Source organism: Saccopteryx bilineata, chromosome X (assembly GCF_036850765.1).
Source record: "Saccopteryx bilineata isolate mSacBil1 chromosome X, mSacBil1_pri_phased_curated, whole genome shotgun sequence".
Taxonomy (NCBI): Eukaryota; Metazoa; Chordata; class Mammalia; order Chiroptera; family Emballonuridae; genus Saccopteryx; species Saccopteryx bilineata.
The window spans coordinates 28,729,848-28,752,754 of NC_089502.1; the positions used below are offsets into that span (position 1 = coordinate 28,729,848).

Here is a 22,907-nt window from a genome sequence, read left to right on the forward strand (position 1 = left end):
AAAAAACTAATGATTGATGCTTCTCATCTCTCTCTGTCCCTGTCTATCCCTTGCTCTGACTCTCTGTCTGTCTCTGTAAAAAAAAAGAAAGAAATGATAGCTAACTTTTAATTCTGTAAAACTTAGACATTGTCTAAATGATGACAAATCCCATATGCATGGAAATAACCATGCAGCTATATGTACATACATACATTTTTAATTTTTTATTTTTCAATTACAATTGACGTTTGATAATATATTAATTTCAGGTGATGTACATATTTTAATACACTTTAATACACTCTGATAATCACAGAAACTGAATCTGAATTAAAGCAAATGTCAATTAGGTCATTAGTATTAGTGGTATATTGAGTTCTATATGTATACACGAATACCTTTGATCATAACCCACCTACACAGATACATAAGCAGGGCCCACTTCTCATCACAATGTGTTTCTGGTTTGGTGTTATAAATGGTATCATAAAATGGATTCTGTTTTCCCAAGGTTATAATTGGGGGTTTTCTCCCCCAAAAGGACCCATCTTCAAATAACTCATCATTACAATAAACAATATGTCATAAGAGAATACCTCAAAATAAAGTTCTTCAAAAATTAAAATAATAAAGTTCATTTATTCATACACTGAATAGTTAGAAATGACCTTTATGTTTTAGAAATCCATGTTCTGTACTATAATTTGGGCATAAGTGTTCTGTGTGATTTATTTTACAAGGGTCATCAATGCACATGCAGCACAGAACACAGAAAACCCAAATCTATCATACATACAATAAGAAACTTAGCACAAGCATTACATAGTTAATGATTGTATCTACCGTCTTAGAATTTTGAAATGATTTTCTAGGGTCATCTTGACATAAGACTATAAAATGCTGCCCAAAGAAGTTTGCAGTAGGCCTCCTTTTCATCCTTATAAGCTTCCTTGAGCAAGAAATGTGGCACCGGGAACTTCAGGGTGTCCAATAAAGAAAGGTTTCTTTAGGAGGTAGACCTCAGCTTTGAACGCTGGAAAAGCTGTTTTCCCTGCAAGAAAGAATTGGGCCACTGCCAGACTCCTGCTGGGCCTCACATCTCTATGAATATACAGCCCATGAAGTCTTCCATTAGGGTCACATTTCCCACAAACTGCCTCTCAGTCTCACACCTTAGAGCCCCCTATGGTTGATTTTATATTTCCCACAAGGACAAGACATACTTAAGAATTGTACCACTGTCCCCAACATCAGTTACTCTGGGGAGCACATGTGAGAAAATACATAGCCTGGCCTCTGCCTGGACTCTTCCATACTGAGCAATATAAGGAACACCAATGACACAGCAGCTTCCACCTTGAGTCCCAAACACAGGTAAATTTGGAAAGAGCTGAAATCCCTCTATTTATCAGAAGACTGTAAGGACTAACCATCTTGCCAAACTTGTGGTAAGCTAAATCCACTGTGCCTCACTCACATCCCTGTTTCCTTTGTCATTACCCAATATGCAAGTACCCAGTTCAACTTATTTGCTATAGGACCTTTGGAAAGTAAGTAAATTCTGTGACTATCTTTTCATTTGTAAAATGAAGTCTCTACTTTATGGAAGTGAGATAATACACGCAAAGCATTGTTAAATTATTGTTATTATTATAACAATAACAATATGTTATTATATAATAACAATAATAATTATTGTTATTATTAAATGGCTATTATTGTTGTTATTGCTGTCCTCTAACCCCATTCCCATATTTCCCTGTGCTTCTTTTCCACCTCACCTGAGCTCTCATTTCTACTTTAACTTCCAGGTGCTTCTGCTGTGCCTTCTGGACACCATGATTAACAAGTTCCCCAACTCTCCTCCAACTCATCTCTGAATATCCACTGATATTCTGGCTTTCCCATGAAGATGGAGCTTCCCTTACAACCCTTTCAAGTGAAAGTGATTCATACCAATACAATGCATGTACTGTAGAGTGAGGAGGTGAGGTGGGCATCTTCTTCCAGACGCGCTACAACTTCCAGACAACATCTTCTTCACCCTCAGGTTAAAAAATAAAAATAAAAATAATTGATTCTAGACACTTCTCTAAGGAGGACGTACAGATGGCCAACAGACATAAAAAGATGTTCAACATTACTAATCATCAAAGAAATGCTAATTAAAACTACAGTATGCCTGACCAGCAGTGGCACAGTGGATAGTGTTGACCTTGTACACTGAGGTCCCAGGTCCGAAACCCTGAGGTCATCAGATTGAGCATGGGCTCATTTGGCTTTAGTACAGGCTGGCCAGCTTACACATGGGGTCGCTGACTTGAGTATAGTATCATCAATATGATCCCATTGTCACTGTCTTGAGCCCATGGGTGCTTGCTGGCTTGAGCCCACAGTTGCTGACTTGAGCCCAAGATCACTGGCTTGAGCAAGGGGTCACTGGCTTGGCTTGAGCCCACTGGTTAAGGCATGTATGAAAAACAAACAATGAACAGCTAAAGTGATGCAACTATGAGTTGATGCTTCTCATCGCTCTCTGTCTCTGTTTGTATCTCTCAAAAAACTCCACAATGTATCACACCTATCAGTATGGTCATCATAAATAAATCAACAAACAACTAGAGTTGATGACAATTTAGATAAAAGGGAGCCCTCATGCACTGTTGGTGGGAATGCAGATTGGTGCAACTATTGGAAAAAACAGTACGGAGTTTCCTAAAAAAAAAAAAAAAAAAAAAAAAGGAACTGCCTTATGACTCAGCAATTCCACTTCTGAGAATATATCCAAAGAAACCTGAAAAACTAATTAGAAAGAATATATGCATCCCTGTGTTCATTGCAGCATTATCTACAGTAGCCAAGATATGGAAGCAACCCAAGTGTCCATCAGTAGATGAGTGAATAAAAAAGTTGTGGTACACATATACAATGGACTATTACTTGGCCATAAAAAGAATAAAATCTTACCATTTGCAACAGCATGGATAGACCTAGAGGGTATTATGCTCAGTGAAATAAGTCAGTCAGAGAAAGACAAGTACCATATGATTTCACTTATATTTTTAATCTAATGAACAAAATAAACTAAAATACAAAATGTAAATAGACTCATAGATACAGAGAACAGATTGACAGATGTCAAAGGGGATGGGAGTTGGGGGCTGGGTGAAAAACGTGAAGTGATTAAGAAGTACAAGTTGGCCTGACCAGGCGGTGGCGCACTGGATAGAGCGTCGGACTGGGATGCTGAGGACCCAGGTTCAAGAACCTGAGGTCGCCAGCTTGAGCGTGGGCTCATCTGGTTTGAGCAAAAAGCTCACCGGCTTGGACCCAAGGTCTCTGGCTCAAGCGAGGGGTTACTCGGTCTGCTGAAGGCCCGTGGTCAAGGCACATATGAGAAAGCAATCAATGAACAACTAAGATGTCGCAATGCACAACGAAAACTAATGATTGACGCTTCTCATCTCTCCATTCCTGTCTGTCTGTCCCTGTCTATCCCTCACTCTGACTCTCTCTCTGTCTCTGTAGAAAAGAAGAAGAAGAAGAAGTACAAGTTGGCAGTTACAAAATAGTCATGGGATGTAAAGTACAGCTTTAGGGGATATAGTCAATAGATTGTAATAACTATATACTGGAAATAGTGAGAGGAACAGTTTACAAAGTATATGATTATCTAACCACGATGCTGTACACCCCAAAATAACACAAAATAATCTTGAATGTCAAATGTAATTGAAAAATAGAAGAATAAAATTATTATGATAAGAAAAGAGAAAAAAACCTTGAGTCTTCTTCCTCTGAGTTTAAAACCTTTGGTCACACCTCAACCCCTTCTTTGCTGTCCTCTATTCATTCACTGAAGATTCTCGCATCTGGGTCACAGCCTTTGCTCTCCACTGTTGACTTGATAACCATTGCAAAAGAAAAGTCACACGGTTGAATAAACTGGTACCACTCTGAATTCATGGTTGCCAATCTCAAGTGGATGTTCAACTGTCCCCGGGAATATTTCCATGTTTTCAGCTCACTCTCTTTTTCGCCCAATTTTTCTTTCAAAGCTTCTCCATTCTGCTCAAAACTCCAAGTCCTCAACAGTCCCTTAAATATTAGGAAATAACTCACCTCTATTTATTTTTTATTTTTTCAATTACAGCTGACAATTTTATATTAGTTTCAGTTGAACGGCATAGTGGTTAGACAGTTGTATAACTTACGAAATGTCTAGTACCCACCTGGTACCATATATAGTTGTTACAATATTATTGACTATATTCCCTATGCTGTGCTTGACATCTCTGTAACTATTTTGTAACTGCCAATTTGTACTTCCTAATTCCTCCAGAAGTCTTCACATAGGAAACCAACTTTCTACTACCTACTATTACCAAAGTAGTAACACACTTACAGCCATTTTTCTACTGTTAAAATGAGAGATAACCCACTTGCAATATAGGTTTAGTTCCTCTATCTGTGTTCCAAATCCCATTTTAGTATGGGTACTCATTACCTTACTCAGTCTATTATTACCTGCCTCCTATATCTTCAACCCCTTTCTATATATACTAGCTCCTTCTTTTAAGATTTTTCAGAGAAAATATATTAATATTCTTATATAACACTAAACAACACAGAAGTATAACAATAATAATAGTTTCTACTGAATACTTACTCTAAGTCAGGCACCATTGCAAGTGCTTTGATATATTAATGCATTGAATTATCAGAGTGAATATTTATTTTATGAAATAAATATTGTTATTTCCATTTTATGGATGAAGAAACTGAAAAATAAAGGAGGTTAAGTAACTTGCCCAAGAGTACCAAGCTATGAAGTACCAGAATCTGGATTTGAGTCCAAGTAGACAGAACTCTCCTCTCTAAATCACAACACTTAAAGTCCCCCTTGCCTTCCCTGTGTTTCATGCCCTGACCCTCCCACACCCCTCAGTTCTTCCCTCACTTTCCTTCCCATAGGTAATAACTGGTAATAGTTTTGTATGCATCCTTTCAGAAAAAAAAATGGCATGCTTATATATATTTTTTACATATGCTTAAGAAACATAAAGGGAATCACACTGTACATGCTATTTTGCTTTTGCTTTTACACTTTATGGGTGAAATATATGTTGGAGATATTTTCATGTCAGATAAGTAGCTAGATAGATAGACTAACTTCATTGCTTTTTATGGCTATAGGGTATTTTATAGTATGAATGTACTATAATTTATTTACCCAGCCCCTTCTGATAGTCATTTAGTCACCTACAAGAGGATTAAAGGGTAGGATGGAGTCATAGAACTCAAGTGCTCCTCAGACCTTCCACTGGCTTGCCATCATCAGGGGTCAGGGCCCTGTGCTCTAACACCTATTTTAACCTTAAAAATCCACAACTGTATCAGTGGGAGGTCAGTGGGGAACCCATACACAGCTCTGTCCCTGGAATAAGTCAAAAACAAACTTACACACTGGACTGAAACCATACCATACTCAAGGTTTTCACCTACAGACAACAATGGTCAAGAGGGGCCTAGACATGTCCTTGGCCTTCTCATTGTCCATACTCCTTCCCTTGATATCTCATCGAGTCTCAGAGCTTTGAATATGCCAATGAAACACACATTTATATTTCCAACCACGACCTCTCCTTTTAACTCCAGACTGTATATGCAACTGCCTACTTGACTTCTTTATTTGGATATCTAAAAGACATCTCTAATTCATATCCAAAACCGTACTTCTAGACTCTCTTCATTCCATCCCCTAGCCTCCACACACAAGTCCCAAACCTTTTTACCCATTATCTTCAGTAATTGACAACTACATCCTTTTATGTGCTCAGACCCAAAATTGTGGAAATTTTTTAAACTCCTCTCTTTCTCTTACAATCCACATCCAAGTCTTCAGCAAATCCTATTAACTCTTCAAAATATATCACTGGGGAACAATTTTTTTCCCATTTTCTTTTGCATGAGGTTTTAGAACTTTTTCTATATATTTCTGCATCACTGATTCCAAATCTAAAATCCATTTCTTGGTGCATGCTTTAGCTTTTATGCAATTTTAGTTTCTTTTTGTTACAGTTAATGGCATGCATTGGTTTTTAAACTGGAGATAAAGGGCACCAACTCTTGGATTGAACATAACCACAAGGCAATTAATGTTTTACAAACATCACTTTTACATAATTTTAGTTGTTTTCAAATGTAAAAAATTATTATCTGATAAAAAACACCCTCTTATTTTGCTTTAAGATAGAATCGTAGCTTCTTCGAGGAGGAGTAAATGTAAGTATAGCCCCGACACTTCTGTTATATATGTGGCTGTTGCACACTTCAACGTCAAAGGTGCAATATTTCATCATTTGTGACACATGCATATATTGCCTATTTTCAAGTTCCCCTTGGCGATCAAGACAAGAATTTAGCTTCTCATATTGTGTGTCATAATTGTGAGGAAGTGCTTCATGACTGGACAAAAGGAAAACGCAAAGGAATGCCCTTTGGTATTCCCATGGTTTGGTGCGAACCTAAGGACCACAGCAGTGACTGTTATTTCTGTCTGATCCATACAAAGGGTACAGGCAAGAAAAAAAGGCATATGATCGCATATCCTAACATTCCTTCATCAATACGACCTATCCCACACTCTGAGACACTCTCAGTTCCAGTTTTCAATGGTTTTATTTCTTCTAAGGACGAAGAAAGTGAACATGGTGATCAAGTGTATTTTGATAAGATGCATGAGGAAATAGTTGTAGAATCTGAAAGGTCTTCTGATGCCAAGCAGTCATGAACCCCTCAGCAGTTCAGCCAACCCAAATGAGTGACTTAGTAAGAGATTTGGGCCTATCAGAGAAAGCAGCTAAGTTACTAGCCTCCAGGCTTCAAGAAAAGAATGTACTTCACCGGTCAGCTAAAGTATCCCATTTCAGGAAGCATGAACAAATTTTTATGGACTTTTTTTCCAAAGACAAACACTCTGTTTACTGTCATGATATCAGCAGTCTTCTCAGTCAGCTAGGTGTTATCACTTACAATCCAACAGAATAGTGGTTATTTCTTGACAGCTCTAAATAGAGTCTGAAATGTGTTCTCCTGCACAACGGTAATGTTTATGCAGCAGTTCCAATTGGTTATTTAACTCATCTGCGAGAAGATTATAATGACATAAAAATTGTCCTTGACTTTCTGAAGTATGAGGAGCATAACTGGATCATTTGTGTGGATCTTAAAATGGTAAATTTCCTGCTAGAACAACAGAGAGGTTTCACAAAGTATCCTTGCTTTCTGTTTGTGGGACAGCCGAGCTCGGGAGAAACACTGGATACAGAAGAAGTGGCCGAAACGTGAAGCTCTGGAAGTAGGGATGCAAAATACTGTGAATGAACCTGTAGTTAATTGAGATAGGATCATTTTTCCCCCACTTCACATCAAACTTGGCTTAATGAAGCAGTTTGTTCAGGCTTTGAATAGAGAAAGTGAATGCTTTCAACATATTATTTCTGCTTTTCCTGCTTTGTCTTTCGAGAAGATAAAAGCAGGTGTATTCGATGGACCTGAAATTCGAACCCTCCTACATGATGAAGAATTTGCCAGGAAGATGAATAAGGAGGAGAAAGGAGCATGGCAGTATTTTCTGGCAGTTATAAAGAACTTCCTTGGCAACAAAAAAAGCAGAAAACTATGAATTTCTGTTTTGAAGGATGTTGTTGGCTTTCCACGACTTTGGATGTAACATGAGCATTAAGATTCACTTCCTGAACAGTCACCTTGATAAGCTTCCTGAAAATCTTGGAGTTGTTAGTGATGATCACGGATATCGCTTTCATCAAGATCTGAAGATGATGGAAGCATGTTATCAGGGGCGATGGGACAGAAATATAATGGCAGACAACTGCTGGAGTTTTATGATTAAAACAAATGTTTTAATATTTCTATTTCAAAATTGTAGACAAATTTTGATGCAATAATATCTTTTAGTGTATTAGTATATTTACTGCATTATATAAATTATTATATTTTCACAAAGATGATGCCCAAGAAGACATTCTACTTCATTATGTTAAACTAAATGTTGAAAATTTTGCAAAAAGATGAAAACCTAAAATCTTGATTTGCAAAAAAACTGTAGCTTACAGAGAAAAACTAATGTCATATTTGAGATCAGCACACTCAAATTAGGTAAAAACAAGTGTTTTTGTGGATGTAACAAAAATTTTGTTTCCCAGTGTTAATTCAACCACTTCTAAATGACCTTCATAGCTATCATCCCAGTTCAACCCATCATTATCTCTTGCCTAGATTATTGTAATAGCCTTCAAACTGGTCTTTTACCTCTGTCTCTCACCACAATCTATTCTTGACAGATGCCAGATTTTCCTATTAAAAAATGAAAGTCAAATTAAAGTCTCTTCTCTGCTTAAATCTTTCCAATGGCTCCCCATCTCAACTAGAGTAAAACCATTATGTGCACAATAGCTTACTTGGTCTTTAATTGCCTGGATTCCTGTTACTGCTTTGACTTCAGTTCTTACTACTCTCCTTGTCTTTTCTTACTCTTCTCCAGTCCCACTGACCACCTTGCTTCAGGCATACATACAGCTTGGCTCTTTGCACTAGTTGTTTTTTTCTACCTGGAAAACTCTACCCCAAATTTCCACATAACTACTTCCCTCACCTCCTTTGCTCAAATGTTACCTTCTCGATAAGGTATTGCCCTACTCTCCTCATTAGAAAATGCCATCTTGCCCAGGCGCTGGGGATGGCTCCTTGGCCTCTGCCCCAGGCGCTAGAGTGGCTCTGGTCACGACAGAGCGACGCCCCAGAGGGGCAGAGCATCGCCCCCTGGTGGGCAGAACATCGCCCCCTGGTGGGCGTGCCTGGTGGATACTGGTCGGGCGCATGCGGGAGTCTGTCTGACTGCCTCCCCGTTTCCAGTTTCAGAAAAATACAAAAAAAAAATGCCATCTTACCTCATCTCTTTACTCAGTTCAAATTTTCCATAGCATACTGTAAACTTTATTTGTTAACAAAGACAACAATATGTATTGGAGAGGATGTGGGAACACTGGAACCCTTAAACATTGCTGGTAGGAAAATAAAATGGTGCAACCTCTTTGGAAAATAGTTTGGCAGTTCTACATAATGTTAAACATAGTTACCACATGATCCAGCAATTCCATTCCTCGGTATTATACCCAAGAAAAATAAAAGTATATGCCCATGAATTTCATAACAGCATTATTCATAATAGCTAAAAAGTAGGAATAACCCAAATATCCTTCAACTGGTGAATGGATAAACAAATGTGGCCTATCCATACAATGGAATAGTATTCAGTCATAAAAAAGGAATGAAGTATTAATGCATATTATGAAATGGATGAGTACTGAAATTATAGGTGAAGTGAAAGCACCCAGACACAAAAGACCCATATTGTATGGGTGCATTTACATGGAAGGTCCAGAATAGGCAATTACATAGACAGAAAGTAGATCAGTGGTTGCCAGGGTATGGGGAAAGGAAGGTATAGGATGTGACAGCTAAGGAATAGAGTTTCTTTTGAAGATGATAAAAATTTTCTAAAATTAGAATGTGGCCATGGTTGCACAACTCTTGAATGTACTAAAACCACTGAAATGTATGCTTTAAAAGGGTGAATTTCAGAGTATGTAAATTTCTAACTGAAGAAAATAATTTATGTAAATTATAGCTGAAGAAAGCTGTTATTTAAGGGAATGTAACCAGAAAAAAAAATTCTGTGTGTTGATATTTTTGGCTTTTTTTTCTGTTGTTAATTTCTAATATTATTGCTCTGTTCTCAGAGAATGTTACTTGTATGATTTCTGTATTTGCAAAGAAAATACATTCTATGCTTGCAAGGGTAATTTCTCACATATAATCAACCTTATTAGTGTTATGAACATTTCTATATTCTTACTTATTCAACTAATCTGTTGATTTCTGAAAGAACTATTTTACCTCAAATATGCCCCAAATTCTGCCAGCTATCTTAAGACTTATCTCTTGTCAAGTCGTTCTGAACTGTTTCAAATTTTTTCCTCTTTTCCCAAACTTCCACCACCCTCCCCTGCTCCATCACATCCTACTTTATACATAAAATAGAAGAGAAGAATCTGCATGCTACCAAACACAAAACTTAAAATTTAAACTGTCTACCCCATTCCATTCCACTTAATTTTTTCTATTCTTATAGCTCTCCCCCTTTCTGAGACTGATCTCTCCACCTGACCTTTGAATTCTATACTTTTTCCACTTTCTCAGAAACATAGCCTATCCATTTTCCTTCTCTCTCTCTCTCTTTCTATCTGCCCCCCACCTTGCTATCTATATCTCTCTCAGAGGTGAAGTTTAATTCTCCTCTCCTGGGCTGGTCTTAGTGCCTTGCAGCTTCCACCTGGGCCTCTTGGAAGACTCACTCTTGGACTCTTCAGGTACAGTGTAACAAGTGTTCCTATCTAGCATGTATCTTTCTGTGAGAAGACCCAAGCTAGCCATGTGGAGAGGCTATCTGGAGCGAGAGATACGCCAACCACTACCAAAAATTTTAGTTTCTAACCATTCAGGGTACTCCAACTGAGGGCCTAGATGTCATGAAGCAGAAATGAGCTATCCTTGCTTTTCCTTTTCTGAATTTCTGACCCAAATTATCATGAGACATGATGATGATAATAATAGTAATTAATAATAATAATAATGTTTTAAGTAACTAAATATTGGGATTGTGTGTTATACAGAAACTAGAAAGCCCGGCAGTCATACGAAATGACCGCTGTTCTAGATATTATAAATTGTAATTAAAATGATTTGTGAAAAGGTGTCTGCTAATTCACTGAATTACCCAGGGCAGGCAGCGAGGACGCCCCTTTGCTTACTGCCCCACGGGGTTTCCCCCTTCTACTTGCTTAATTGCTTAAAGTAGAGTGCAATGAAGGAAACCACTGGCGGTACATTTCTTAAGAGCCTCCGCGAGCTCAATAAATAAAGGTGATTTAAATAATAAAATGTTAATTCACATGTCAAAGATCTCTTTGTACACAACATTTCTTGTGTAGATCTTTCCATCATTTTTAAGCTTGCCTTGCAGAGGACCATCAATTTTTTTTTTTTCTTTTCTGAAGCTGGAAACGGGGAGAGACAGTCAGACAGATTCCTGCATGCGCCCGACCGGGATCCACCTGGCACGCCCACCAGGGGGCGACACTCTGCCCACCAGGGGCGATGCTCTGCCCCTCCGGGGAGTCACTCTGTTGCGACCAGAGCCACTCTAGCGCCTGGGGCAGAGGCCAAGGAGCCATCCCCAGCGCCGGCCATCTTTGCTCCAAAGGAGCCTCGCTGCGGGAGGGGAAGAGAGAGACAGAGAGGAAGGAGAGGGGGAGGGGTGGAGAAGCAAATGGGCACCTCTCCTGTCTGCCCTGGCCAGGAATCGAACCTGGGACTTCTGCACGCCAGGCCGACGCTCTACCACTGAGCAAACCGGCCAGGGCCCAATTATTTTTAATTTTACGTCTGTTCTTTCACGAACTCTTGAACAGGCAACATAAAGTTGACCATGTCCAAATGCAGTCTCAGGTAAAAAAATGCCAACACACTTAAGCGTTTGGCCCTGAGACTTATTGATGGTCATAGCAAAGGCAAGTTTTACAGGAAATTGTCTACCTCTCAATTGAAACGGCAATCCTGTTTGAGATGGAGCCAAATCAATTCTTGGAATGACATGTATTTCACCTTTAGAGGATCCAGTCAAAGACTTAGCTATTATGACATTATTTTTCAATTGGAGAACCTCTAGTCTTGTACCATTGCAAAGACCCCTTCTGGTGTTAAGATTTCTTAACAGCATAATAATTGCTCCAATCTTTAACCTCAATTTGTGAGGTGGCATGCCAGAAGGTGGGACTATTTGAATGCCGTGGCAACTTCACCCCATTAGCTAGTACAGTTACGCAAGCAACCAATAAGCTATTGGCGACAAACAGACACTTAAGCCGCATATAATAAAGATAAATAACTGGAAATTAAAATGACCTTCATGTTATTAAATGTTATAGACATGTTTTCTTCCCTATTTACTTGACCTGTCAACAGCTCTTGTCACAAGTAACCATTCCCTCTTTTTGAAACATTCCCATCCCTTAGTTTATCTGACACATCACTCTCCTGACTCTCTGGATTCTTCTTACCCTCCTTTACTCAACCACTAAATGTTAACATTCAACTGTTATAGCCTCTCCTCTCACTTTATAATCTCTCTTTAAATTATCTCTTCTATATCTTGGACTTCAATTACCACCTCCTCATATACCTCATAAACATATCTCCAGATTTTCTTTTTTTTTTTTTTAATTTTTTTTAATTTATTTATTTTAGAGAGGAGAGGGAGAGACAGAGAGAGACAGAGAGAGAGAAGGGGGGAGAAGCAGGAAGCATCAACTCCCATATGTGCCTTGACCAGGCAAGCCCAGGGTTTCGAACCGGCGAACTCAGCATTTCCAGGTTGACGCTTTATCCACTGCGCCACCACAGGTCAGGCCTATCTCCAGATTTTCTCTGAGCTCCAAGCATTTTTATCCAAATGCCTACTATGCATTTCCTCTTGAATGTCTCAAAATCACCTCAAACTCAATATATTCAAACCAAACTGTTCTTTTCCTCCTCCCCAAAAACCCAAAAGAATAAATGGGTGCTCTTGCAGTATACCCTCTCTCAGTGAATGGAACCATTACTCATCCATTTACAAAAGCCAGGAAGCAGGGAATCATCCTTATTGTGTCCCCTCATCTTCATGTGCGAGCCATCCTGAAGCCCTATCAATCTTGCCTACTATATCTCTTGTAAAGCTTTCTTATATCTCTACGTCTACCTTCACCACCTGTAAGATATCTTCTTTTCTAACCAGGCATATAGTTACACCCTTCTAATTGAACTTCCTGCTTTGACTTTTGCCCCTCATCCAATACCTTTTACAGAGAAATTAGTCTTTTTCACTTTTAATCTTTTCAATAATCCCCATTGTGCTCAGGATAGGGACACAAATCATTACTACAGCCTGTGAGGCCCTGCTTAACCTGGTCAATATTATCTCAGCTTCATCTTATGAAATTCTGCACTTTTAATTGAGCTACAGCTCCGCCAGTTTTCTTTCATCCCTCATATACACTGAGCTTCCTCCTGCCACAGGACTTTTGTGTGTGCCTCTGTACATTGCTTTTCACTCTGCTTGAAATGCCTACTATCCCTCTTCACTCAGTTAACTCCAATGCATTCTTCAGATCTCTGGGGAGGTTTCATTTGCTCAGGGAACCTTCTTTGACTTCTCATACCTTTATGTACCACTTCTACAAAACACTCATACAGTTGTAATTTTTTTTTTTACAGAGACAGAGAGTCAGAGAGAGGGATAGACAGGGACAGACAGACAGGAACAGAGAGATGAGAAGCATCAATCATTAGTTTTCATTGTGCATTGCAACACCTTAGTTGTTCATTGATTGCTTTCTCATATGTGCCTTGACCGTGGGCCTTCAGTAGACCGAGTAACCCCTTGCTCGAGCCAGTGACCTTGGGTCCAAGCTGGTGAGCTTTTGCTCAAACCAGATGAACCCACGCTCAAGCTGGCGACCTCGGGGTCTCAAACCTGGGTCCTCGGCATCCCAAGTCCGACGTTCTATCCACCGCGCCACCACCTGGTCAGGTTACAGTTGTAAGTTTTCATGTACATATTTCAATAAAAATTTGAATGTTTGTCTCCCTGACTAGACTATAAGCTTCAGGCTGCAGGCACCAAGGTTGTTTTGCTTGCTATTATACTCATAGTACCTAACACAATGTGTGGAACATATTAGGTGCTAACCATATTTTTGGAGGAAAGTAGAGGAAAAGAAGAAGAAGGGGAGAAGGGAGGAAGGAGAAAAGGGAGAGCAGAAAATGGGACTCTTCCCCAACCCCTGACTAGTTATTTGTAAAGTTTTATTCTCTTTGTATTTCTATGGACTTTGCTTACTATATCTCCAATTTATATTGTCATGTGCATAAAGGTCCATGATTGTCACATATTCTTAGTGGAGTACACCTTTTATCAATATTAAATGTCTCTTTTAATATTTTTAGCTCTGAATTTTAGTTTTGTCTGATTTAAATAGGGCTTTATTTTTTTTTTTTTTTGGACAACTCAGTTTTATTCTTTCTTTGCTCACCACTATTTCTTGTATTCCACATTTCTCTTTTTAGAACTCATTTTTTATTTTTCTATAATACCTCCCTGCGTAGGTTCTGAATATGTCTGCCATGTGTTCTGAATATGTAGGAAAATTAATATCTAAAAATGGGGGTTTTGTTCTGTGTATTATTTCACTTACCTCTTTCCTGACTCAGGGTCAGTTGTTCTATATATTCATTTTGGTTCTTCTCTTTTATGTTGTAGATTTCCTTCAAATATTTCTGGTTATCCTTTGTGATCTATGCATGTTAGTGAATAGGGGATAAGTACATCAGCAAGGGTAGCTTGCCTGGGTTTACTCTGCAGTTATGTGTTCCCAGATGGCCTGTGTCCTGATCAAGAGGCCTGTGTGTAAATGGTTTGTCTGTGTTGATTTTTCAGGCTTCACTTTAAAATGGGAGGGTATGCAGTTCCCCCACCCCTACAAATTGCTAAAGTAATTTCACTGCAACAGAGGATAACTCCAGTGTATTTCTCTACTGGCCAAAGCTGCTTCTCTTCTTATGTTTTTACATATATTTTGCATAAGTACAAATTACACCAAAGTCTGCTCTGTTCCCCTGCCTCAGGATTGTATACCATACCAGCACACTTTTTGGAAGCAATAGGTCACATTCTTTGTGGTGAAGTTTTTGTCTTAACCTTAGGATAGGTTTGGGGAAGGATGGAGAAGGCTAATCACAGTGGGGCCCAACTGGTTCTTCTTTTCTGAATACAATTCTTCAATTGACCACGGGGTCCTGCCACCTCACTCTTTTTATTTATTCATTATGAGATTTGATTTTGCCTGACCAGGCAGGCGGTGGCACAGTGGATAGAGCGTCGGACTGGGATGCGGAAGACCCAGGTTTGAGACCCCGAGATCTCCAACTTGAGTGCCGGGTCATCTGGTTGGAGCAAAAGCTCACTGGCTTGAGCCCAGTGTCGCTGGCTTGAGCAGGGGTTACTTGGTCTGCTGAAGGCCCACGGTCAAGGCATATATGAGAAAGCAATCAATGAACAGCTAAGGTGTTGCAACACACAACGAAAAACTAATGATTGATGCTTCTCATCTCTCCGTTCCTGTCTGTCTGTCCCTGTCTATCCCTCTCTCCTCTGACTCTCTGTCTCTGTAAAAGAGAGAGAGAGAGAGAGAGAGAGAGAGAGAGAGAGAGAGAGAGAGAGAGAGATTTGATTTCCTCGAATAATTTTCTCTTGTGGGTTTTGGACAGGACAACTCCTGCTCTCTTCTCAATATGATAATTTCTGATTCCTATCCTCAAGGAATTTGTCTCAATTTCTGAACTACTGATGTTATATTTTCCTTTAATTATACCACTCTTAGTCCTTTTGCTATTCTGATGTTTTAAAGGATTTAGGGAGGTGGGTCTGGAAACAAAGTTACAATCATTTAGGCTGCCATCTTGATCTAATCTGACCGAAGTAATTTTCTTATCTAAATCTGCCTGAGGCAAGGAGAGTGGCCAGGGCTCACTCTGAGAGGCAAAGGGATAAAGGGCCTCTTGCAGTGATGGCTTTTGATTACTCAGGACTTCCAATAGAGGCACATTAGGACTTATAAATCTAGTATCTGCATATCAGTGCTTCTCAGAGAGCCAAGGCAGCAATAACAGTCAGTACCCTTGAGCAGAGAAAAAAAAGAAAGTGAAAGAAAAAATGCCCCCTTGGGGTGAATTAATTAAAAGGAAAGCACCCAGGTGGGTAGTCCAAGTATATATAAAGATGCTCACCTTTCTCTACAGACAGTGGCATCCCTACATTAAGGCACAAGGCTTGTTGACTAGTACAACATATGTTATATTTAATCTCCCCACCCAACACACATGTAGCCCTTCAGTCATGCACCCTTGTGCAGGGCATATCCTGTAGAACCATATATAGTAAACAATAGCATCTGCCAGTGCCAATAACAATGCTCAGTGATAATGCCTCCACCCTCTGGGGTTTTTCCAATTCCAAACACAGGCTTGAGAGGTCAAGTTCAAGGCCAGAGATATTTTGCTCAAGGGAGCCTCCAATGCTGCAGCTTTTGATCCCAGCCATTCACCATACCAAGAGATAGGCTTCTGACCTCCCTGAGCACTTGCAGAACTAACATTTCAAAGCAGCCCAGAGATCTTGCCTAGAACATCTGGTGAACTCTGGTTTTAAAGATTAGGCCCTCCTCACCTCTAATATAGCCACTATCAGCACCAACAGGAGAAGTGTTTAATGCAAATGTCACCAACAGCCTGCTCAGAGACTATTAACAATCACTAACCTGTCCAAGAATTGTGCTCAGGAACTAGGGACAAGGACTCTATCGAGCTCCCTCTGCTGCTCCCACAACCTGCCGCAACTCACCAAATCTGAGCCATCATCATATCTACTAGAAGTAATTCTCCTGGCAACCCTATGGGAGATGATAAATAGATATACAGATATAGATGGAGATGTAGAAATATATGTGTCCTTCTCTAATACGGTCTCCCAGAAATTACCTATATCAACAGTTTGTTGCATTGTTTTCTTTTCTTGTGTGTGTGACAGAGACAGAGAGAGTCAGAGAGAGGGACAGATAGGGACAGACAGACGGGAAAGGAGAGAGATAAGAAACATCAATTCGCCTGACCAGGCGGTGGCGCAGTGGATAGAGCGTCAGACTGGGATGCGGAGGACCCAGGTTCGAGACCTTGAGGTTGCCAGTTTGAGCACGGGCTCATCTGGCTTGAGCAAAAAAAAGCTCACTAGCATAAACCCAAGGTCACTGGCTCCAGTGGGGGGTTACTCGGTCTGCTGAAGGCCCATGGTCAAGGCACATATGAGAAAGCAATCAATGAACAACTACAGTGTCGCAACGAAAAACTGATGATTGATGTTTCTCATCTCTCTCTGTTCCTGTCTGTCTGTCCCTATTTATCCCTCTATCTGACTCTCTCTCTGACCCTGTAAAAAATTTTTTTAATTAAAATTAAAAAAAAGAAACATCAATTCTTTGTTACAGCTCCTTAGTTATTCATTGATTGCTTTCTCATATGTGCCTTGACCGTGGGCCTTCAGCAGACCATGTGACCCCTTGCTCAAGCCACCAACTTTGGGTCCAAGCTGGCGAGCTTTGCTCAAACCAGATGAGCCCACACTCAAGCTGGCCACCTCGGTGTCTTGAACCTGGGTCCTCCGCATCCCAATCCGACACTCTATCCACTGCGCCACCGCCTGGTCAGGTGCATTGTTTTCTTGATTTGTTACTATGCTTACACAAATATATAAGGCCAATATATCTATTTATATTTTTTAAATAAAAATGAGATTACAATACACACTGACCTACAACTTATTTTACTTCACATTCAATGCATCATAGACACCTTTCAAATGGGTACATACAATTCCAAAACTTTCTTTTTAATGGTTGCATAGTGTTATATTGCATAGTATTATGATTTATGTAGCACTCTCATCCAGTCTAACCAGGCCCACCTCTGCTTAGCTTCCCAGGTTAGAGGAGAGTCAGGTTGTTCAAAGTGGTATTGCTGTAGGCTATTTAGCCCTCTTAAATTTCTGCCATCCTCTCCTCACAACCTCAAAAGAGTTATAGCAGCTCTGGGATAAATCATTATGTTTACATTATTATGATGATTTCGTTTGTTTTTTGTTTTGTGTTCACCACCTCAAGCCAAATTTCCTTCCATGAACTTTATTATGATTATGTATAAATAATTTACCAATGAGCCAGGTAGTATAATACAATCACATTTCCTTTCTTAAACATTTTATCTTCCTAGATTTGATAATTGTCTTTCCTTCTCGTTTGCTTAGTTTTTTATGGTGTTCCATACAGCCTGAGCAGTTATATATGGCAGCCCTGTTTGTGCTTATGGCTAAGTCTTCCCAAACTAGCCAACAAACTTTCAGCATAATATGCCACACAGTTAAATCAATAGATAAGATTCCAGTTTCTTTCTTTTTTTCTTAGAGCCCCCTATGTTCATATTACAGTCTCTTGTGTCAGATCTTGTTTCCTGGATTCCACGTCTTCTTTTTTGGTTTACTCTCTAGGTTTAATGAAGCATGTCCTTCAATTGTTTCTTGAAAGCATGTGTATGGAAAGAAATATTTTGAGAAAAATGTATTTATTCTATTCTAATACTCAATTGGTAGTTTGGCTAAATATAGAATTCTATTTTGGAAATGATATTCACTAAGAATATTGAAGTCATGGCTCCACTGAGTTTCAACTTTGCCTATTTCTGATTAGAAGTTCAATGTCATTCTTATAACTAATCCTTTGCATGGGACTTTTTACTTTTTCTCATTTCCAGAAACTTTTAAGGTAAACCCTTTAACAATGGAATGCTTCTATGTGGGTCTTCTTTTCCATTCATTCCTGTTTCACCTTTTATGAGTATAACATTGTCTCTTTTTTTAAGTGAGAGAGAGAAAGAGGAAGTGAGATAAGAAGCATTAAACTCATAGTTGTGGTGCTTTAGTTGTTCATTTATTGCTTTCTCATAAGTGCCTTGACCAGGGGGCTCCAGCTGAGCCAGTGAAGCCCTTACTCAAGCCAGTGACCTTGGGCTTCAAGCCAGAGACCTGTGGGTTCAAGGCAGCAACCATGGGATCATGTCTATGATCCCACACTTACGCTGGTGACCCTGCACTCAAAGCAGATGAGCCCGCAGTCAAGCCGGTGACCTTGGGGTTTCGAACCTGGGTCCTTAGCATCCCAGGTTGACTTTCTATCCAGTGCATCACCACCTGGTCACTCACATTATCTCTTATTTCTTTGAAAAAAAAATTAATTGAAGTAGAAGCATACCAGTTATCTGTATGTTTTTCCCTGTTCCTTGCATTGCCTCTGTTTTATTCAAGTTTCCCCTTCTACCCTTTTTGTCTTGTGTTCTGTTTTGTTTTAGCCTTTGACTTTCATGTTGTAACTTGCCTTGAACTGTCTTAAATCATTGATCCTCTGTTCATATTGAATAATAAGGCACTATAAAGCTTATAAGAAGTCCTGTGTGCCTAGTATGGGTGATGGGAGGGCTTTGTTGCATGTTGATTGGATGACAGCATGCATTTTGGTTAGGGCTTCAGTCCTCCAGAAAAGGATAGTTTAAATTATCTACTTGGAATACAAGCCTGACTACCTACATGCTGGAACTACCTGTGGGAACAATCCCTGACTTTCCTTTATTCTCCCTTTTCAATCTAGCATACCTTACTACCCTATTTGTCTCCAAATCTGTAACTTCTCATGTTTATTTTCATTTATATATTTTTACAACTTCTGGTTGTAAATACAGAAATGTACAAATGATAAGTGTGTATAGTTCAGTGAGTTTTTACTAGCAGAACCAGTTGTATCATGAGCATCCATACATCTCTGGTTCAGTTTCTACAAATAAGAAACCTCTTTGTTAGGGTAACATAACTGCAAAAACTAAAACTGTCCATGGCATATTGTAAGTGCTTCTACTCATGGTAGTTATCATTCAGGCACCTGATCACCTGCTTTTCATCTTTATAAATGTGCTTTCATGTAACGTTCTTCTTCTACTTTCATGGGAGGTAGAGTGTACATTCCAGTTTTTCCTTTCCTAATTGTTTTTGTGTAGTTTTTGTACTTCACTTTCATACTCCTTACAAAATTTTTTAATGTATCTGAGCCCCAAACAAGATGCAAGTCTCATAGTTCACAGAAATGCAGTACACACAGGGAACCACTCTCTCTCCCTGTAGCTAGAGCCTCGCCCTTGGACCTTGACCTATAGCTGAAAGAGCACATCTTCACAAAAGTTTTAATTTTTATGTAGCCCTACCTGTCAATGGTAAGGCACTGGATAAACATCAGCAATTATGAGATAAGTCAGACAAAAAAGAATAAAAATTGTATGATTTCACTCATACTTGGAATATAAAACAAAAAAGTAACAAATGAACAAATGTAACAAAACAGAAACAAACTCATAGATACAAACAGAATGGTGGCTACCAGAAATGAAGGGGGTAGGGCAAGATGAAATGTATAAAGGGGATCAAATATATGCTAACAAACGCAAACTTGACTTTTGGTGGTGAGCACACAATAGAGTATACAGATATCGAATTAAAATGTACGCCTGAATTTTATGATGTTAACCAATGTTGCCCCAATAGAAATAAATTAATAAAAATAAGCAGCTGTTTCCTATTTTTTTAAAATCTGTGATTACAATAAAATAGAAGAAAACTTTCTTTAGAGTGTCAAAAAGCCATGAGCAAACATTATAATCAAGTCATTTCCCATGAAATTCAGAATAAGGCACAGATGTCCTCCATAGTGTTTTGAAGCTTCTGAAATGTAATTAACCAAGAACATAAAATAAACTGTACAGATCTAAAAGGAAGAAAGACAAAAAGAAAATAATATATATAATTATTTTCAGATGATATGATTATATGCATTGAGAATCTAAGAAAAGCAATTTAAAATCTATTAAAACTGAGAAGTCTATGTAGTGGACATCAGCTGTTTTGGTTTGCCCAGCATTCTTTTCTTTCTGATTCGGGTAACAGCACTCTTCTTCCTGTGGAAGTCTGGTCTCCCTTTGCTGTCCTTTCAATATAGCCCCGGTAGGACAGGCAATGAGACTACCCTGCCCTATCCTCTGTACACACACACACACACACACACACACACACACATTCACACACAGCTGGGCACCTAACCCAGGATAAGCTAATCCTCATATCAAATTCTGCTGGACAGAGTGGCAGCTCAAAGGGGGAAGCATGTTACCCAGGCAAGAGATATAAGACCTTTTGTAGAATATTCCAAATTAGAGGTAAAGAAGTAGATTTGTCTTTTCTTTGGATCTTGAACAATAAGGATGTGATCCCAGACCAGTTGCTAGCCCTGTTTCTACCATATGGGAGAATCTTAGAGAATGAGGCCATGCAGAAAAAGGAGAAGCCGGAGAGAAAGAGATGACAGACAGCCTAACGGTATTTGAGTCTCTGGATCCTGGCCTGTCTGAGATTCGCCCTGTCCTTTCTAGTTATATAAATGAATGAACTGCATTTTCTTCTTAAGCTTATTCAAGATGTGTTTCTGTCATCTGCAAAGAAGAGTCCTAACTGATACAAGGTGATGTAAAATACTATATTGAATCCCATAGCTTCCTCTTTTTCTTTAAAACATTTATTATAAAAAATTCAAGCAGACAGAAAAGTTTTAAGAATAGTAACACCAACATACCCACCACTCAGATTTTACAATTGGCATTCTATTATTATATTCCAATGGTTTTCTTTTATTCTAGCAATAACAGAAATAGAGGCAGGAAAAACTGTATCTCATTCACAATACTGGAAAAAGATATGTATAGAACACTAACCAGCACAGACAACTAAAATCCCCACAAAATTCTGCTTTCTCTAGACAAAAGATCAGGAAAGGAGTAACCTAACAAGACAGAAAATTTTATCTAACTGATTTACTCTAGCCACTCACTATGGAAAAATGCGGCCCCACTCCCACCCATGCCAGGAATAGACAAGTGGGGAGCGTAGACTTCCACCCTTGGCAGGCTCCCATCCTCGCACCCATCCCCCACTGTCCTCACACTTCTCCCCTCAGTGGAAACTAAGTGGGGAGCCTGAAGTCCCACTTACTCCGCAGTGGAGTGGTGTCACAGAGGCAGGAGGGAGTCCCTAGCCGTGTTTGGTAGGAACTCTGTCAGTCTTCCTACAGAACAACCTCTGCTGATCTTCCATGTTCTACAGGTGGTCTTATTAAAGCTAGAAGAACCCAGACTTTGGGAAATGTATCTATTTCAGATTTTTTGGATTTTATTTTTTGCTTTTGGCGCCAACCAGGCCCCTGTTCAGCTAGGGGGGTTTCCCTTGAAGCGATTGGTCAGATCTGCTGTCAATCATCCTTGGAATTATTAAATATACCGAAAATCCATGGATAGAACTTCACGTGAAGAAAGGGCAGCAGCGTTGCTATGGTGATTACTGTTTACTAAAGCTCCTCTTTTGAGCCCTCGGGTCTCAGATGGAATTAGATATCGAAGAGCAGGACAACAAATCCTCCCCGGAAGGTGAGTTAGCCCCCCATTGGAGATGGTAAAACACAGAGAGGGTGTCGTTTAGGAACTTATTGATCTGCTTTCCTGCAAGATTTCAAGTGATGTCACATATTTGGGCAATATTTAATTATTCTCTATGTTTACTTCCTTTCATTATTCCTGAACGTTTAGAAACGATATGTTAGAATTACAGCCTTTACTCACTTGCGATAAAGAGAATTTAGATAAAATCATGTTAGAACCATAGTTATTTGTGAACAAAACCCTCCTAAGCAAAGTGGTGACCACAGGAGGACCCTCAACAACCGCAGCGCTGCAGCCTGATGAAAAGACCAAAATAGAGATAATTAGGGACCTGGTTAAGATCACAAGTGAGATTGTACTTTGGAGAACCCTCCCAATTAGCTGGAGGACACTGTGAAGGGTGACTATTTCTTGGCATTTAAGTCAGCGATGGCTTAAGCCACCATGTTGAAATGGACCTGTCACACTTCCAGTTTAAGATGTTAATCTGAACAAATGTGGTTTTCTCCCCAAATTAGCTTTAACTGAAAGAAGAAAATATAAGAATGGAGCCATAATTACAAGGGATAATGGCGAAGGGTGTGATTAGCAGGCCAAAACTGTGAGCGTTT

The 22,907-nt window shown here is 39.4% G+C and overlaps 1 long non-coding RNA gene across 1 annotated transcript in view; it reads right to left on the reverse strand.

The window, feature by feature from the left end:
• Positions 1-836: 836 nt before the first annotated feature.
• LOC136317560 (uncharacterized) overlaps positions 837-22,907 on the reverse strand; it is a 38,486-nt gene continuing 16,415 nt past the window's right edge. The window contains exons 2-3 of the long non-coding RNA XR_010727893.1: positions 1,939-2,027; positions 837-1,033 (exon numbers count right to left, since the gene is read on the reverse strand). This is a non-coding gene — a long non-coding RNA (uncharacterized lncRNA). The remainder of the gene's footprint in view (positions 1,034-1,938; positions 2,028-22,907) is intronic.